Consider the following 20,712-nt stretch of genomic DNA (forward strand, 5'->3'; position numbering starts at 1 on the left):
CTCTCTCTCTCTCTCTGCCCCTGCTCACACTCTCTTTTCCTCCAAAATAAGTAAATAAGCTTAAGAAAAACTGAGGTCAAGTTTACATTCAGTAGAAATGAATAAATTTCAAGTGTACAATATGAAGGCTTGCCATAAATGTTTACACTCATCTTAATCAAGATATCAACTACTTTTATTTTACCTTTGATGAATCCTTCTAGACAATCTCCAGCCCTCTCATTAGACTACTGCTATTTTGGTAATTCTCAGTATAGATTCATGTGCTGGCTCTTAAGCACATAAAGAAAGCATACAGTATTTGTGTACTCTTTTATATCAATGTACAGATTTCTTTCACTTGGTGTCATGTTTATGACATTCATTCACGTTTTACATGCATTGATTCCTTTTTACATGCTGATTCCTTTTTATTGCTCAACAGAATTTCATGGTGTAAATGAGTAGGAATTTGTATATTCATTCTCCTACTGATGAGCATTAGGTTGTTTCCAGTTTTGTGCTATTTTGAATAGAGGTACAGTGAAAATTTAGTTAAAAGCCTAAGTATATATGTTTTTATTTTTCTTGGGTTAATATCTAGGATTAGAAATGCTAGATCATCTGGAAAGCAGGTATTTAACGCTAAGAAATTGCCAAACTTTTTTCTAAAGCGCTTGTACCTCACCAACAAGTTGTAAGAATTTCGATTGCTCCGCATCCTTTACAAAAACTTAGTGTCACAAGTCTTTAATCTTAGCTGCTCTAAAGGCTAAAGTAGTAAGTAGAGTGGTATTTCATTGTGATACACACACACACACACACACACACACACACACACACAATTAGAAAAACCCTAAGTCATACACCTTTCCAGAGTTAAAATTCCCTCTCACTCCACATCAGCCAACACAACTTATTGTGACTTGTTTCATTATTTTATTGCCTTTTTTGCATAGCACTTCTTACAATCATAAAGTACCTTATACCTTTATGTTTTTACTTCTATACTGCCTGTTACTCCCAACACACATTATAATGGATGCTTCATGAAAGCAAATGTTTTTTCAATTATGTTATCTGCTGTGCCAACAACATCTAACACTTACGTGCGCTTGTTCGGTAAATTATAAACTGTATGAACTAATGAAAGAAAAAGTGGCTGGTGATATTTACTGTGAAAGGAAAACCCAACAAGCATAATGGAGATTTTATCTTGCTATTTTTAAATTTTTTAAATGCTCATTTTTTGAGGGAGAGAGACACAGAGTGAGTGGGGAGGGGCAGAGAGAGAGCGAGACACAGAATCTGAAGCAGGCTCCAGGCTGCTATCAGCACAGAGCCCGACGTGGGACTAAAACTCATGAACCATGAGATTATGACCTGGCCAAAGTCGGACACATAACCAACTGAGCCACCCAGGTGTCCCTTGGAGATTTTATTTTTAAAACAAATATCCAGGTCATAATAAGGCATCACTTTTTACAGAAGCCTCTTTAAGGATCCTTGTCCTGTTTTCCCTCTTGGGTATGTACAGAAAGCAACCAAGGTCCTGAAGTTGACTGAAATTGTTGTCACTTAGTATCATGTCTCAATACTAATTTGGCAACCAGGAATAGCCACTCTATCTCATTTAAGGTAAATAATTCAATTTAGATCAACATGATGTCACTCTTTCCTCTGGATCTCTCAGAAAGGCTATATATTTCTTTAATCATCAGTTCACAAAACTTACCCATCTCTAAGGAACCTGTTGTGGAGATGACATCAAAGACTACTTCATAGTGCCTGACTCAGGATTTGACACAAGGAAGGGAAATCAGATGTCAAAACTCAGAGATGAAGGTAAAAAGTTAAGTCTTCCAGTGTGTGGAAACACCAAATGCACCCCTCAAAGGTCTTGTTCTATCTTCATAAATAAAATGAAGAGCAGAGAGTTTATATTCTGATCAACGATTACATCCTCAGCCTGGAAAGGAAGTTCTTTGTTACATCGATGCAAAGATTACTTCTCTGCAAAATGTTCATCAGTCAGTGCTGGCTCTACTAACAGCACAGATTGCATCTTTTCAGGTACATTATCACTTCTCAGTGATATGAGGTCAACAAACCTCCCTCCTCTTGGTCTACTGTCCCCCCCCACCATGACTTCACTGAGATCCTTCAAGAGATCCAAAGACCACATGGATCCTGAACTCATCACCTTCCTGGTTGCTCTCTTTCTAGATGCTTCCAACGGGATAACTGACACTTAAAATGTGACCCTATGACATCTGACCACAAAACAGAACATATTTCCTTCAGTTAATCACTGAAGCTATAACCACCCTTACACAAACAGAAAGGCAGGCTTCCTGTACATTCAACATAAGGAAGAATCAGGAGCCTCATAGGTGGCTTGTTTAACTCATCTCTGATCGTGCCCTACAAGCGGACTTATTTTTCTTTTGTTTTGTTTTGTAACCTTCAGAAAGCAAATATTCCCAAACAGTATGCAAACAACTCAAGAAAAACATCTCTATGATTGCACTGGTATCCTGATGTTTAATGATGCATAGTTAAAGTAGAGAATACAAATAAAGCCCCCAAAATTCTGAAACTGACGAGCTGCATGGATAGGAAAAATGTAGCTACGCTTTAAAGGTCTTTTAATATGTATTTATTTTACTATTTTTTTAATGGGGACTTGGGGGACAAATCGATGTTTCCATCAGAGAGAAAGTGCCTTTTAAGTGCAAAGCATTTTTCAGGAGCTCCTTCCAACACCAGCATAGATGACATGACCAGAAGAGGGATTGTTTAACTAACGGGGATCATTATCTGTTGTTGGGATTTCTTTCCAGTGAACAAGCAATTAGTCTGTCGAAGATGGAACTGAGTTCCTAAAATGAATGTCTAAAAGATGCCTGCAACTCCTCTCCATGTTCCTGACAAATAGAAAGATCAGTTTTCACGCAGAAGTGAGATTTTGACTGTTTTCTTCAATGAGAAAAAAAATAACTAGTCTTCAGAAAGTTTTCCATATTTCCCTGATTTGTCTCCAATCTCATTTTGCATATTTTAAACCAATTCTGTGCATGCTTATTTGCCCTGTTATCTGTGTTTTCTTGAAAGATTGCAATGGTTTCGCCATTACTCATTTTTGTCCAGACATATGACAGGTAAGAAGCACTGATGAGCAGTGAAATAAATATTATATAAGAGGATATGACCTATTCTACAACAGAGGCTCTGGCCATTCTTGCCATTAACTTTAAGATGAATTGCATTAAAGTGATTAAATTTGCCCCTGAACCTATAAAGAACATTTGAAAGGAGGTATGTGTGAAAACAGTGAAAGGGTTCCTTCTAGTCAGTTAGCAGCAAAGGTTGTCTCCACTAAATTGAATCTACCTCTGGATAAAATGAATCATATTTTTCTGAGATTAGCAGTTCATTGGGTAAACAGACAAAAGGCTACCTTTAAGATAAATGTTCTTAATATCAAATCCAGAACATGGTAAACCTGATCTGTTGAGTTCATCCTCACTAACAGCATCACAAATCACCTATGGATTTTTTAAAAAAAGAAAAATGAGGAGTTACAAGTTTATTACCCGAGAACTAAAATTTTAAATGAGTTTTGGGAAACACTTTGGATTAATTTTGCACAATAATGACGTATGTATCGAAAAATGGTCTTCTAATGTTATACATAGGTTTAGTGAGTATTTGTTTGCCTGACACAATAAAATTCTATTAAAACCAAAAAGCTGGTTTCCTTAAACTTTTAACTAAAAATGTAAAGCTCCATTGGCAACTTCATAGGGTTTTTTTTTTTCCTCTCTTGAAAGTTTTAAAATCAAATTTTGTTTTTACATGTAAATTTAAATTAGTTTTTGTTCATTTTGTCTTCCCTGGTTGTTTCTTCTCTCTGACCTGGTAAACACAAAACTAACTTGGCAAGTATCCTTTCGTATATGTTTATATTATACATGTGTGTATACACACTGTATATGGCATTGTTTAGCCTGCTTTTTTTTTTATTTTCAACTTTTTATTTATTTTTGGGACAGAGAGAGACAGAGCATGAACGGGGGAGGGGCAGAGAGAGAGGGAGACACAGAATCGGAAACAGGCTCCAGGCTCTGAGCCATCAGCCCAGAGCCCGACGCGGGGCTCGAACTCACAGACCGTGAGATCGTGACCTGGCTGAAGTCGGACGCTTAACCGACTGCGCCACCCAGGCGCCCCCTAGCCTGCTTTTAAAACTGGGCATAAGAAGCAACACGTTATAGTTACCTGCTTAGTCTGCTATACAGAATGCCACAGAATGAATGGCTTATAAAACATAGAAATTTATTCTCACAGGCCTAGAGTCTTTGAATTCTAAAATCAAAGCACTTACAGATTTACCATCTCATGAAAGCCCAATGTCCTCTGGTTCAAAGATAGTCATCTTCTTGCTTTGTCCTCACAAGATGGAAGGGACCAGAAAACAATCTGGAGTCTCTTTTACAAGGGCACTAATCTTACTTATGAGGGCTCCACACTCATGAGCTAATCACCTCCCAAAAGCCTCATTTCCTAATATCATTAGCATTGGGGATGGGATCTGAATATATGAATTTTGAGGGAGGGACACAAACATTCAACCCATAATTAATACCCTTCTACAATTTACTTGTTTAACTTTTATGTATTACTTTTGAAACTTCAAAATTCACTGTAAGCATTTTCAAGTGCTGCATAGAATTCTTTTGAAAGATACCAAAATTTATTCATCCGTTCTGATATTCCCAACGTTTTCAGTTTTTTGTTTCCCAAATTTCCCTTCTGAAAAAAAAAAATTCCAATAATATGCCTATACATGTCGCCTGATCACAGATGATGTGCAAGATTTTCTCTAAGTCATTGGATATCAAAAGGTCTGATACCTGGGGACTCTAAGGATTATTTATCTTTTCCCTTTCATGCTTTAGGAGTGTATAATTGAGTTTTCCAGAGGCTATTGCCATGTAGTGACATCGTTATTCTCATGGCTAGTAGAATATATGCTTGGGTCTTGTGTTTTCAAATGTTCTCAGTTTTGATTTCTACTATGGTAAATAGCATTATATAAAACTGCCATAAACAAAAGGGTTTTGGTACACTCAATAATTTTTAAGAGTTTAAAGTGGTCCTGGGACCAAAATTTTTGAGAACTACTGAGAGAAGCTGCATCTACTTAGAAATATCTAGAAGTAAGAAATTTATGGTACTGAAAAAGTACCATACAAACTATTTGTACTATCTTTACATTCCCATAAAGAATACTCCTTACCTCCCTTCCTTATTGTAAAACTGATTAATTTCTGACCAGAAATTATCAGAAAAAATAACTTGTCAAAGTTTGGCTGTCTGGTATTTTTTGCTTTATTTTTAACTGTTAAATATTTCAGGAAAAAAAAACAAACAAACAGACAATCACATAACATTTGTATCCCCACTGCCCCTATGTAATGAATGTAGCAGTTTGCTACATTTACTTTACTTTGCTAAGAAATTTAAAAACTTTTAAGGGGAATAAAAGTACTTTTCTGGAAAAGATGTCCTACCTTCCTAACTTTTCTTTGAAATGTTAAAAAATATATTTTAATGTTTATTTATTTTTGAGACACAGACAGAGACAGAGCAGGAGCAGGAGAGGGAACACAAAATCCAAAGCAGACTCCAGGCTCTGAGCTGTCAACACAGAGCCCGACATGGCACTCGAACCCATGGACCGTGAGATCATGACCTGAGCTGAAGTCGAAAGCTTAAGGGACTGAGCCACCCGGGGGGCCACTTCTTTGAAATGTTTTAATAAATAGACATAAACAATGTATATTGCCTTAGTTTTTGTGTGTTTTTAAATTTACATCAATGACATTATTTAGTACATAGCATTCAGCAACTTTTTTTTTCCACTTGTTATTGTTTTTATGATGCATTCATGTATTCACATTCATTCATTACCATGTAAGTAGATGTTAACTCTTCAGACACCGACTACAAAAGATTCTATAGAGAAAGTATATAGCAGTCTGTATTTTTATTTTTATTTTTCTATTGATGGCCACGTTCATGATTTCCACACTTTCAATGTCCTACAAATAAAGGCAAATCCTCTCCCGTTTAAAACAGAAGAGTGATTTAAGTATAGACACAATGTAATGAACCACTCTGTCTCCTAGGTGGAGAATAGATTGGAGCAGAGCATGAATGGATACAAGGAGGTTACTACAGTAATCTATGAACTATGAATTATGAACTATGTTAAATTAATCCCCATGAAACTATGTTAAATTAATCCCCATGAACTATGTGCAGTAATCCCCAGGAGCTATGCGAAATTATTTGAACTAGGGTTGTGGCAGTAGAGACCACAACAGAAAGGTGGATGAGGTATATAGAAGGTAAAAAGAGAGAGAGAAGGAAAAAATAAACACAATTTGATGTAACAGTTTAGGTGTGGTTAGTAATAGGGAAATACAATTTAGTAAGTACCGATTGTATGTTTGATAAAAGAAATATAGAAAAGAGTGTCGGAAGATAGAACCACGGATTCAGGATCGCCCTCAAAATCTCCTACTTTACCGGTCAGTTATCTTTATCAGGGCTTCTAATTGTCCTCCAATTTCTTGTCAGACAAACTAACACATCCCTCTCCCTCCTAAGCTTATCCTTGAATCCAAGCTACTGCATTTTACTTATTTTTCTGGTCCTTGCTTTTCACTTTGCCGGAGATATGTTGGCTAGCATAGGTAGGCCTCCTCTCCCTTCGAGGTCCAGTTCAAAAGTCACTTTTTAGTAATCCTTCCACAAAATGAGTTGCATCAATACCTATGGTCATACAGCACTCTATGACAGAGCTTGCAGTTTACTGTTTCTTTGTGGTTTTTGTTTGTCAGATGGGAAATTTCTATTGCCCTCTCTCCAACTTTATTAACGCTGTAGGTACTTCATAAACGTTGCGTACTATTCTTGTAAGGACCCACTTTGTACAAAACCACCGTGGGAGGCACCAGAGTTACATAGTAACTGGACATATCTGCACTGCGTCTGGATTCAGGATCCTGGACTTCCTCTGCCCTGGCTGTCTCCTCTCCGTCATATCTGTCTTTGTTTTTCAGGGGCTATTGGTGCCTTGAACTCTGTCTTTGGTTGTTGAAGCCCAAAGTATAGTAGGTTTTATACAGAAGAAGTAGTAAGGTCTGTACTCAGGGTAGACACCATGAAACCTGAAACGCATCAAGACCAACCTCTTTTTTGTTCAGTCCTCTTATTAGTCTCCTCTTTGGACCCTTTGAGGTTTTGGATGTGCTTTTGAATGTTTCTGAGAAATTCTCTTTATCTGCAGAAGAATCAGTCCAATAACAATTATTTAGTTCTTAGCCCGAATTGTGTTTTCTTTTTTGTTTCCTCATTTGTGAGCTAATAGAAAATATATCATTGGTCTCTGCCCCCAATTCTTGCACCAGTTTCCTGAAACTCTTGTAATTTCCTAGATAAGACCACCACAGGCATCTTTGGTTTTAATATTTGGCCTTTAACTCTGGTTCCTGACCACAGGGCTCCTAAATCACTTTGGAATTTCCTGGTGGTGATAGCAATGTTTTCCTTGTTGTTGTTGTTGTTGTTGTTGTTGTTGTTGTTGTTGTTGTTATTCTAATGAAGTGACTCTAGATGAGTTCTTGGGTGGTTTCTGGATGGGAGCTGGAATTTTCAGCCTGCCCTCATTCTCTAAACAGGGAAAAAGGGCTGGAAATGGGGTTACTAATTGATGATGCCTTTGGGAGAAAGCCTCTATAAACTCCCAATAGTGAGAAGATTGGAGAGCTTCCGGGTTGGCGAATACATCCACTCACCAAGAGGGTAATGCTCCCCAACTCAATGGGGACAGAAGTTTCTGTACTTGGTACCCTCCCAGAACGCCCTGTAAATTTTCTCTGTGGCTTATCTGTATCTTCTACCATGCCTTCAACACGCTGATAAGCTTGTTTCCAGAAGTTCTGTGAGCTATTCTGTGTCAGTGATCTGACACTGCCTCTATTTCACAGTGTGTTTTAAATTGAGTTAAATTGTAAAACACTCTGCTGATGTTGCGTAATTGTTTTGTATGGGTGAAAAACCCACATACAATCTCTATCCTAAATTGCAATCCTTTAAGAAAAATATTCTGGCCTTATTTATCTTTGTTTCCTCTAATAGCATCTGAAAAACAAATGATAAGCAGTAGAAAATCTTTTATGGGATGAGACTGACGTGATAATGCTTAATATCCTTTAAATTCCTCAAGGTTGGGAAAGTTGCAGTGCAATATTTTTGCACTATTTAAAAATATGAATCCTATATCAATATCATACACTTGACACCCTCCACTAACCATTTGAAAAATATGGATGTTAGATTATTTCCAGTAGCTTTTAAACTAAAATATTGGCAATTAAACACTCATTGGGAAATTTTTTTTTTATGTAAAAACACATACACAACAGCAGCCCACAAAATACAGAATCATCTCTGGAAAAAATATTGCTGCGAGGCATGTACAATAAAGATGCTACATTAAACATTTAAACTGGAAGTGTTGAGAATTAGAAAAAAAAGTCTGAGATCAAATAAGAACTGGCTTCCACTAGTTTCCCAAATCGACTGTCCTCTGAAATCTGGAAATGTTCCCGACAGACTCCATGCTGTCCATATTTGAATTAAGCACAGGCAATGTGAATTCTTCAGAATGTCTCCTTTCACATAAATTCTTAATGGATAAACATGGAATTTTTAATTCCCATACTATTTCTTCAAAGGACTTCCTTGAAAAGACCCCCAGATGTAGGCAGGAAGAGGATTTATCTACAGCCAACAATAGGCAGTTGGATATCCTAGGCATTTATTTCAAGAATACCATGAATAATCAATGTTATTTAAGGAAATTACGTGCTGTAAAGGGTACATTTCCTATACTTTTCAAGACTTCAAAATCTCCTGTTTCTACTACAAATTAAAGCATAATAACAGTACCCTAGAAGACGAGATTTAGAATTATTAAAATCCATTAATAAAGATTAAAAAGCAGAGGTGAATCAAAAATGTATCTTCTGTTCCACATGCATTTATTGGGCACCAATCATGGTTCAGCAAAAACTGTAAGCTGTTGCACTATTACATATTCATAATGCAAGTATCGCTGAGGGGTTATAAACACACCCTGAAAGGACATATTCTAGTCCATCCTATTCATGATCTTATGAATTCCCTTTTTCCAAACACACCAAAACACTTTCTTCTAATTCATTATTCTTACCTGCCATTTGGGCATTATCTCACCTCTCTCACCACTAAACCCACTTTTGAGTCATTTCTCTACCTTTTCCTCAAAATGTGTGGAAAATTTCTTACTGGTGATATTATTTTCTTCCCTGGGTCTTTCTCTTCCTTCTTTATTCCCTCCATTCTAATCCTTACCTGTTGTCACATTCTCTTTTTTTCCCAAGCAGCCAATTTTTCTAAATCCTATCTCGCACTTCTGTCTCTGAGGCCCGAAAACAAGTGTATGCAGAAAGAATTAGATAGTGTTAGAACTCCATCAGATTAACTTCTATCTTTATTCTTTTGCCAAGGCACTTGGTCTACATGACAAAAATTAAATTCATAAGATGGAACTCTACAGTGTAAATTCTAGCAGGATGAAATGGTCTTACTTAAACGCAAAATAAACCTGTGTAATCACATTCCTATAAATGGTGGGATAAATTCCTCCTGACCACAGCCTATCCCACCCACTTCTTTCAGAGAGAAAATATAAATCAAAATGATTTAATTCAGGCCAGAGCCATTTCCTGGATAAAAGAGAAAGAAGACGTTAAAAATTATGTAGCAGGATAATTTATAGAAGTACTAATTTCTATCCTGTCCTCATTGTTATGAGAAACTTAATGAAATTAGAAAAAGAAAACACTTGTCTCTCCCTCTTTCCCTAGTTGGAAGGGAACGCGACCCTCTGTGTTTAAATGTCAACTTTCCTCATGTTAGTTTCTCCTTCAGGGAATTAGGCTGCAGTACCTTTCTGAGGCCAGAAATGGGACTTTTGCTCATTGAGCGGCCCAGTATAAAGCAAGATGGCTTCCCAAACACAGGAAAGGTAAAAACTTAGGGGGCGAGATTCTTCCACTAATGCAGGTCTCTGTACTGAGAAGTAGTCCCCAGGAGGTTGAATTCTACAACATAGAGGCCTTGATCAAAATCTTTGTGCCCAAAGCAGGCACCAACAAAAAGAAAATAAAGCCAAATGATTTTAATCAACAATGACCACTATGGATCAGGAGCAGTATGCAAAACAGCCAGGGGCGAGAGAAGACCAAAACCTTTCCAAAATATTTGGACTTCCCTAAACTGAAGATGGTACCCAAATCAAATGAATTTGATGTAGTTCTACTTGTTTGTTAACATAATATTTCCTTCACCTGCATAATACAGAGAACGTGTGGAATGTGATGGTACCAGCTGCCAAGCTAAATAGAAAAGAACAAAAGGAACCCACAACTCTAATGGAAAGCTATCATTTTTAATGGCATGTGTAAAGCCTTGTTCTTTGAGCACCTATATCTTCCTCAGAATGAGTTTAGACGATAGAAGGTATATTTGGTGGTTAGCTATTGACTGTTCACATCTTCTACACAAGTTCTTCCAAAGGCTCTGGTTCTCATTTGAGGATTCACCTTGACCAATGTATTTCTCTCAGCTTGATGGAACTTGAGCCAGATTCACTCCTGACTGTAAGACCCTGATATCCTTTTTCTTAAAGATTTTGTCTTTTTTTTTTAATATGAAATTTATTGTCAAATCGGTTTCCATACAACACCCAGTGCTCATCTCAACAGGTGCCCTCCTCAATGACCATCACCCACTTTCTTCTCCCTCTCACCCCCCCCCCCATCAACCTTCAGTTCTCAGTTCTTAAAAGGCTCTTAGGTTTTGGCTTCCCCCCACTCTCTAACCCTTTTTTTTCCTTCCCCTCCCCCATGGTCTTCTGTTAAATTTCTCAGGATCCACATAAGAGTGAAAACATATCGTGTCTGTCTTTCTCTGTATGACTTATTTCACTTAGCATCACACTCTCCAGTTCCAACCACGTTGCTACAAAAGGCCATATTTCATTCTTTCTCATTGCCAAGTAGTATTCCATTGTGTATATAAACCACAACTTCTTTATCCATTCATCAGTCGATGGACATTTAGGCTCTTTCCATAATTTGGCTATTGTTGAGAGTGCTATCAACATTGGGGTACAAGTGCCCCTATGTATCAGCACTCCTTTATCCCTTGGGTAAATTCCTAGCAGTGCTATTGCTGGGTCATAGGGTAGGCCTATTTTTAATTTTTTGAGGAACCTCCACACTGGTTTCCAGAGCAGCTGCACCGGTTTGCATTCCCACCAGCAGTGCAAGAGTGTTCCCGTTTTTCCACATCCTCTCTTGGAGATTTTATCTTTAAAAACGTTTCATTTTACATTCTTTCTCTGCCTTTTTAAGATGTAAATCTTTTGCCTACCTCCTGCCCATTTTACAACCCAAGAAGGATTTTCTCAGGGACCTGAGAACCATCTTTTTTGAAATATAAATATAGGTATTTCAATCATCAAGAAAGATAGAGTCCTGTCTTACAATCTTTCTGGGAGGGTAGGAGCCTAATTTCTGTAAGTACCAATTAGCAAACACAAGTGGCCTAATCACATTGACCAACGTTTTATTCCCCACTACTTTTCCCCTATCTCACCCCAGTGCTTAAAAACCCCTCTACCGTTTGTCTCAGTGGGGTTGAGTTCAATCTCTCCTATTGCAATCGTCTTCCTTGCTTTCTTAACTCCATCTGGTACCAGTTTTCTTTGACGACTTTCAGTTCACATGACCTGGGGTGAACCAATTCAAAGGGGGTTAAGAAAAAGAGGGGGAAATTGCATGTCCTGGTGACACTGTTGAAGCCCTTCCATCAAGTCATGCTGAAGCAAAAGCTGCTCCTGAACTTTTCATGAGTGAAATCCAATCTGTTCTCTTTTTGTTGAATCCAGTTAGGAATGAGAGGATCTGTGTTTGGCTTTATTTTGTTCTGTTTGTTTGTTTGTTTGTTTGTTTGTTTTTACATTTTCAACAGAAGATGTCCAAATTGTCATAGCTGGTCAACTAGTAAAGGAACATCAGAGAGGCGGTGCTTACTTGTAGGAGATGAAGGATAAAAGCTCGCACCAAAGAGTCAACCAGGATCCTAATTTATGGGACGGCAGCCTGCCCTCCACTACCATCCCACCTAATCCTCTCTAGTTCCTGTAAAATAAGGCAGAAGAAACGTTAATTCTATCTGGGTGACGGCCAGGGACTTTCTCAAGGGTGGATGACCCTAGAGGAAACCAGAGTGAACTCTCTTCCTGAGGTAAGGGAAGGAGTCTTCCCACAAAGGAGGACTCAGTGTCAGCACGTGAAGAATGGGATGCTTGAGAGACAAGCATGCTAATTAGAGGGCAGGAGATCCTCCAAAATGTCCTTCTCGTAGATCCCTCAGATTCTAGATGTCTATTCACCTGATATTCAAAAGGAAGGGACTTGCTCTCTTTTCGTAAGTTCCTTGTGTGATTGCCCTAAATCTTTTGTCAGGAAATGTGCACAACTTCTATAGTTTACACAATCTGGCTTGCTCATTTCTAGAATGCAGGGAGAGTAGGTGACTATGTTTCCTCATTGTTCCCAGTGGAACGTGTGAGGAATGATAGACCACCAAGGGGTCTAAGGTCCGTGGTCTCCAGTAATAGAACTGTTTATGGTGGATCATCCCGTAAAAATGTGGAGGACATCAAAAGATTCACGACCTTATAGGTATGTCCTATAAGACAGACAGGAGCATTAAATCACACCTTCTGGTGTCCCCCTATGGGTGAGCAAATGGGGGGGGGGGTTGGAGACAGGCTCTGGCTTAGGCCCGAGTTATACATATAAGACAGTTTGAAGGAGATCAGAGGAAAACAAAAACACAGGAAACAGGAAATCTTGCTATTTATAATCTTCTTGAGGAATGGCTAATTTTGTTCTATATGGCCCACAACTAATTAACAGATACCTTCAAAATATAAGGAAAATGCAGAATTCAATTAGTCATCTGATTTTGTCTGAGATTCCCTAATACCTTAGTTAAATTGTAATTTATAAGGCAAGCAATAACCTACTTTCATGAATCCTATATAAATACACTTAACACCCTCTAAATTAATTACCCCTATTTCTGGTGATGCTCTCTAGGTCTTTAAATACAATGTAGAGCTTTTTTTTTTCCCCTTACAGATTACAAAAACAAAACCAAAACCAAAAAAAAAACTGGTCTATGAGAAAAGAAAAACCCTGTCCCACCATGGCCCTTCAAACAAAACACCTTCTACCGTTCTCTTAAAGATAGCTTTAAATTTGCAAACAGCAAAGCACGTCACGGAAGTTTAAACTAAAATTGAAAAAAAGCAGGCCTAAGAATGCTCATATTTAATTATGGCTGCACATAATTAAGTGTGGCAATCTGGTGATAAAACCTTTAAGTAATGACTCATAAAGAGATAAAATGGAGCATGTGTTTAATCAGTTCGCAGCCTTCCACAGAAGCTGGCATCACTCAGGTGCTAATGAGACACCTGTTGCTGGGGACACGGGAGGGAGCAGGTGGATCAGCAGGGACAGAAAGACGAGGATTCTGTTGCCGAAGGGGGGTGGCTTTGCCAAGATGACTGTCTGAAGGCTTAAGCTCTAAGGGGGTGTTTAAATCAAAGGATACGCCAATTTTTTAATAAAAGGGAGAGAGAGCGCAAGGAAGAAAAAGAAACATTTCTTCCTTCATTTCAATGATACATTGTGAAACAATCTTTTAATTTTAAGTTCATCATGCATTTAAGTCTTCAGAGGCTGAGCTATATATAAAACCCCTTTTCTTTGTGGTATTTCAAGCCCCTGCGTTATCTGTGTGCATTTAAGAAACATTACGCTGTGTACTCCTGCTTCACTTCTTTCTGCGATTTTAAGGGGTTATTCTCCTTATCTTCAAAAATGAACAGGGAGCTATTTGTACTTGGTACCGGAATAGGAAATGAAACTCGCATGCTGATCTTTGCGTGTGGGTTGGGCTCTTTTGGGGACTCAGTTGTCTGTCATCTCACATACTAAGAGATATGACTCTGTGTTTCTCCCATCCCTGCAAGGAGAAATGGGGCGTTAATATCTGGGTTCCTACGGAACCTTAACAACGTATTAGAATTTGACAAGGCTAATGGCCCAATGATGAGAAATGAAGACAAGATTCTTCCTCCTGAAAGGTAAAGGGTACCGCCGCTAGCACTCTCTTCCCTAGAGGGCTTCCGACTTGTCACAGAACAACCTTTTTCACTCTTAGAATTATTCTCCGTGGCCTGTTCGACCTTTGGCTATAAGCAAAACCCACCGCCCAAGGAGCTATTTGGCACTGACTTTAAATAAACACAGGCTAAATTAAAGCGGGCTTTAACCACATCTCAGAAGGATGCCTCGCTATTTCTGGAAATGGAAATTGCCTGTAAGCGTCAGGAGCATCAGAAGTTTTGGGAGAGTGAAATCAGAGTAAAATAAATGGGCTTTTATTACGCATATGCAAAGAAAAAAATAACCCCAAAAAGGTAATTAATAATCTTTTTTGAGGCAAGACAGATACAAGGAAATATTTGGAGGAACAGTGATCGAGATGACACGCGCTGGATGTGAACCAGGGCAGTGGCAATACGGGTAATAATTCCATACTGAACATTTGCCACACAAGTTTGGCTAGCACAGACTGTCCCAGTATGAGGAACTCAAGCAACGTCAATAAAGAATGCTTGTTCTAAGCACATGGCCTCTGTAGCCGAAATAAATGGGACAGTACCCAAATGTCACATGTGAGGCTCCCATCCCCCAACTCCCCAGAAAACAAGGAGAGATTATTCAGCTTGGAAAACGAATTACTATCTGATAGACGATCTACGATCAATCCACCAACTGCTCAACCTCCTAGTTTGTTTTCATTCGCTAAGTGTGAATTGCTTTATGAGAGTATTTTATTTTTTTATTATTTTTTTTTTAACGTTTATTCATTTTTGAGAGACCGAGAGAGACAGAGCATGAGCGGGGGAGGGGCAGAGAGAGAGGGAGACACAGAATCGGAAGCAGGCTCCAGGCTCTGAGCTGTCAGCACAGGCCCCGGATGCGGGGCTGGAACTCACGGACTGTGAGATGGTGACCTGAACTGAAGTAGGACACCCAACCGACTGAGACGCCAGGCGCCCCCTGGAAGTATTTTAATCAGCCACAATATAAAAGAGCAAATGAGGGGCACCTGGGTGCCTCAGTCTCTCTCTGACCCTCCCCCATTCATGCTCTGTCTCTGTCTCAAAAATAAATAAATGTTAAAAAAAAAAAATTAAAAGACCAAATGAAGGTCTTTTAGTGCCTGCTTAAAACTTGGAAAAGTCTTAACTTCAAAAAATATTAACTTTATACTTTTTAAGTAATTGGCTATAATACCCCATGTAAAAGATGGCTCAGGTTTACATAAAATTTACATAATTTTGTAAAAATTTACATTAAACGGTTTACATAATTTTTTTCAGGAAAACGTTAATTATGAAAAGTAACATCGGGGCGCGTGGGTGGCACAGTCAGTTAAGCGTCCGACTTCAGCCAGGTCACGATCTCGCGCTCCGTGAGTTCGAGCCCTGCGTCGGGCTCTGGGCTGATGGCTCGGAGCCTGGAGCCTGTTTCCGATTCTGTGTCTCCCTCTCTCTCTGCCCCTCCCCCGTTCATGCTCTGTCTCTCTCTGTCCCAAAAATAAATAAACGTTGAAAAAAAAAATTAAAAAAAAAAAAAGTAACATCAACTTGGAGAGAAATCTTAAATGTTAGATATTTATATTCTAGGTTAAGCTTTATGTCTTATAGGTTTACATTCATTTTATATTTTTTCACTAATAGCATTTTTATGTTAATAGATTTTATTTCTACAAGAGAATTCCATGAGTTGCTGTTAGCAACTGATTGCTTTCTGCAGATGAGAACTTTAAATAAAAAAATTAATGTTTATTTATTTTTGAGAGAGAGAGCGCAAGCGGGATAGAGTCAGAGAGAAAGGGAGACACAGAATCCAAAGCAACTCCAGGCTCTGAGCTGTAAGCACAGAACCTGACACTGGGTTCAAACTCTTGAACCATGAGGTCATGACCTGAGCCGAAGTCGGACACTTAACCGACTGAGCCACCCAGAAACCATTCTTTTTCCTTTTTTTTTTTTTTAATGTTTATTTATTTATTTTGAGAGAGAGTGGAGAGGAGGTAGAGAAGGAGAGAGACAGAATCCCAAGCAGGCTCCACACTAATCAGCACAGAGCCTGATGAGGGGATCAAACTCACAAACCATGAGTTCATGACCTGAGCCTAGATCAAGAGCTGGACACTTCATTGACTGGGCTACCCAGCAGCTCCTGCAGATGACATTTTAAGTGACACAGCCATCTGTATATAATACAGCAATATCTGAACGGGTAGTAGCAGACCTTCCTCATGGAAAGACTTAGGGAAGGGGGTAGAATAAAAAAGGCATTGAGGGGAGAGGAAGCCAATTAGTATACAAACAAATGCTGCCTCTTTTCAGGAAGTTTGCTGTCGATGTCGACTCTTGCCATTTCACAGAATTGAGAAATCTGGAATTAGGAAAGGAATATACTCAAGAATTTGATTTGGAAAGTAGAGGTATATTTGAGAGTGACTGTCATATTTGAGTAACTTCACGTGGACTTTTCACCTCCAGTCTCGCTCTGATTGAGGAGTATTAACCTGGCTTCGTTGGTCTGCACCAGCAAGAAGCTTCCAGGCACCTGCCAGCTCCACTCACTGCCCACGTGTTACCAGCATTTGCCACTTTCTGTACAAAGGGTGTCTGCATAGAGGTGGGTCCCCTTTGAGAGGGAACGCCCCTGGGGTGTGTTGGGAGCAGAGGAAGGTGGTTGTTCAAAGGGTCGCTTCTACTGTATTTCTTTTTACACTGCATCTCAGATTTTCACAGTACACGGCATGATGTATGCCTTTTCAGAGTCTGGTTGCATGATCTGTCCCTTTTTTGGTTTGTTTTCCTTGCAGATTCTTGCTCAAGCACTCTCTTTCAATAGGTAAAGTGTATATCTTAATGGTTCTTTTGGCTACACTCAAAAAGTTAGGAGTTTGTCCCTTCTCATTAAAAAGTACGCATGTTTACTTCCCTGTTACACTCTCCTCACATTGGTCACGTGGATGTGTTCGTAGCTCATGATGGTTCTAAACACAACTATTGTTTCTATTAGAGATAATTGTGAAATAGTTTCTATTTTTCTATGCCTTCCCATGAAAATTATTCTTGTTTTCCCTTCGATCACTCACAATTTATACAAATAAAGTAAGAAATGTCTTTTCAAAACCAACATAAAAAATTATCAAATATCATTGTGCTGAAAAGACTACGATAAATGTCCAGAAACGTGTTTCTAAAATTTTGGGAAAAGCTTCAGATTTTGTTTCTGATATAATATTGCCATAAAACAAAAATACCACATATCAGGATCTCTTATGATTATTATTTTTTTAAATAAGTAATTGGGGGCGGCCCTTGGGTGGTTCAGTGGGGTAAGTGACTGGCTCATGATTTCAGTTCAGGTCATGGTCTCAGGGTCGTAAGTTGGAGCTGACAGCACGGAGCCTGTTTCTGGTCCTCTGTCTCCCTCTCTCTGCCCCTCCCCTGCTCATGCTCGCTCTCTCCCTCTCATAAAAATAAATAAACATTAAAATAAAAAATAACTAATTGATTTATAAATTGTGGCTTTCTTCCATCCAATGAATTCCCAGTTAATGTAGTATTACATAGGGACTGTGTGCTAAACTGTTTATGAGTCATAGCTACTTAATTCCCAATCTATTTTTTCTTAATTTTTCACCTATTTCAATTGATATAAACAATTAAGCAATAACTTTTATTTGCATCCTCTAGCTAATAAATAGCTGGTCCCTACTGAGATTTTAGAATGAATCATGAATTCTTGCGTAGACGGCATCAAGGAGGTGGATATGTCATGATTTTCGTTATTCGTATCTGTTGAGCTTCTCTCTCTCCTTCGTCTTCATTTTATGAAAGGCAAAACTATAAGCATTATCACCGATCAATTATATGATTGAGAATATGCTTCCTGAACGCTATATAATTCTTTTATAATTCAAGACACTGTTATTCATGCTTCTTCTTTGACCAGCTTGGGCTTTTTTTTGTTAGTCAGCTATAAATGAAAATCATTGTTTAGTATTGTAGCTCTGATGTCCTTAAGTTTCTTTTCAAGAACCTGCTTCTCCAAATTAACTGCTTAATCAACTAATGTTTTGACTACTTTACATTTAAACAGCAAACTGGAGAATTGATTTAGAATTTCATTTGGCATTTCGATGGATTTTTTTTCTCTGAACAGTGAGAGACAATACTCCTTAGAGATGGAATACTCCTCAGCCTGGCAAGCAGGCTTCCATTCCTGGTCAACCTACCATGTGGTTAGGTTTATTTGTGAGAGCATTTGATTAACCATATTAAAACACTATAGTCAGTTAATGTGTTTTCGTCATTGAAAACCCTTTCAAGGGGCGCCTGGGTGGCTCAGTGGGTTAAGACTCTGACTGCGGCTCGGGTTATGATCTCATAATTCGTGAGTTCAAGCCCGCATCAGGCCCTGTGCTGACAGCTTGGAGACTGGAGCCTGCTTTGGATTCTCTGTCTCCCTTTCTCTCTCTCCCCTGCACCCCCCCCCCCCCCCCCCCGCCTTGCACACTGTCTCTGTCCCTTTCAAATATGAATAAACAAAAAATTTTTTTAAATATTAAAAAATATAACCCCTTCAGGTAGTGCAATCATAGTTATTCCACCGAAAAGGCTGTCTTCTTTTCTTTAATTATAACTATAACAACCTGTATCACAATCTTTAACTTCTCTGCATATTTATGGTATATAACAAATAAAGATGTATGTGAGAATCCTATGTGTGTGTATACATACATATATATGAATTTTATGTGTAGATTTAATAGAATTTTGAAACTGGAAGATTGTTAATTCACTTTTACTAATGAAGTAACCTAAAATATTGTGAATTTTCTGGAAACACAGCTGCTCACTAACTAGGACAGGATTATAATCCTCTCTGTGTGACTCCAGATAATAATTTTTTAAACCACAAAGATTTGTTATACTTGGTATATGTGCGAGGTGGGAAAAAGATGTCGAATTGTGTGTGTATGTGTATGTGTGTGTGTTTTGCAGGTGTATGCCGTAGGTGTGGCTTTGTGTGTAATACAGAGACAGATGAAAGGATTGAGAACATGATTACGGACCAGGAATTCTTGCTTATGACTTCATATTATACTTCAAATTATTTTCATGCACTTTTCAAAATAATTTTGAGAAGCGGAAAATTGAATATTTGTTCTCAAATAGCACGAGTATCACTGTATCTAGAATCGTTAGCCCATAAAATGTGCAAAATATAATAGATGACCGTTTAATACCTTAATGAGAAGAGGAAGAGAAAGGCATCTCTGGTTGAGAGAACACGATGGTGAGGAAGAGTTGGAGCTCTGGGGACCCGGGAATAAATACCCACCACTGATGTGCAGAACAGGACCAGCCCTAAAAGGACAGGAACCTGGAATAACAGTTAGATTTAGTCCAGATGCTGGAGCACCTCTTAGTGCCATGCTAAGTAGTTGTGTGTTGTTTCCATACTCTGTATCACTGAGAATGAAAATGGCTTCTTTCACGTCTTAGAAAATGAACCCTTTTGCACCCAGGGTTTGTAAAAGTCAGAGAGAAAAACCCTTCATTTTTCTTGTGAATGCTTTCCTCCCTTATTCTAATCTCCTGCCCTCCATTTGTCTCCTTCTCTTTGTTTTCTTCCCTTTTCCCTTCCCTTTTTTAAAAATCACTTATATTTGTACACTTTGGAATCCTTGATCCAAGCAGTCCAGTATTTGTATAAACCTGTGTCTGAAGAACTGAAGGATCAGAGGGAAAGTACTCTGGTGGAATTATCATTCCAGCATGTTCTCTTACATCTCCTCCTCTCCCCACCAGCGCTCTCACTGTCCACCTTCCACCAGGCTCTCTCCTCCATCACTTCCCCCCCCTAGTTCACTTCCTCCAACCTCAGCTGAAAAACACTTTCTCTGCCCTCCCTTCTCCCAGCTCACTCCTCCATAGGCCAACTTAACCTATGTCTTGCTAAACCCTCAACTTCCCTTCTGGTGACACTGCTTCTCCATCTACCCATTCTCCATTTCTCCAACATAAAAGCCCAGAAACTTCTCTGGCAAGGATCAGAACTGCCTTTAAGGGTTTGGAAATTGAGAAGAAAGAATATTCTCCGGCTCCGGGCTTTGGGAGGAGAACTGAAAACTTTTATACATGAATTAGGTTTGATATTGTGGTGGTTCAGATAAAAAAAAAAAAAAAATCTCTTGTTTTCCCACAAGACTTATTTCTGCCCTTATGGCCCTTCTTTTTCTGCTTAAAATAATATGAGTCTGGCAAAATATTGATATTTGCCTTTTGCCAAGACACTGAAGGATTAGGGTAGAATAAGAAAGAGAAAAAGAAAGAAAGAAAGAAAGAAAGAAAGAAAGAAAGAAAGAAAGAAA

Source organism: Herpailurus yagouaroundi, unplaced genomic scaffold (genome assembly GCF_014898765.1).
Source record: "Herpailurus yagouaroundi ecotype Mexico unplaced genomic scaffold, PumYag 141, whole genome shotgun sequence".
NCBI classification, from domain to species: domain Eukaryota; kingdom Metazoa; phylum Chordata; class Mammalia; order Carnivora; family Felidae; genus Herpailurus; species Herpailurus yagouaroundi.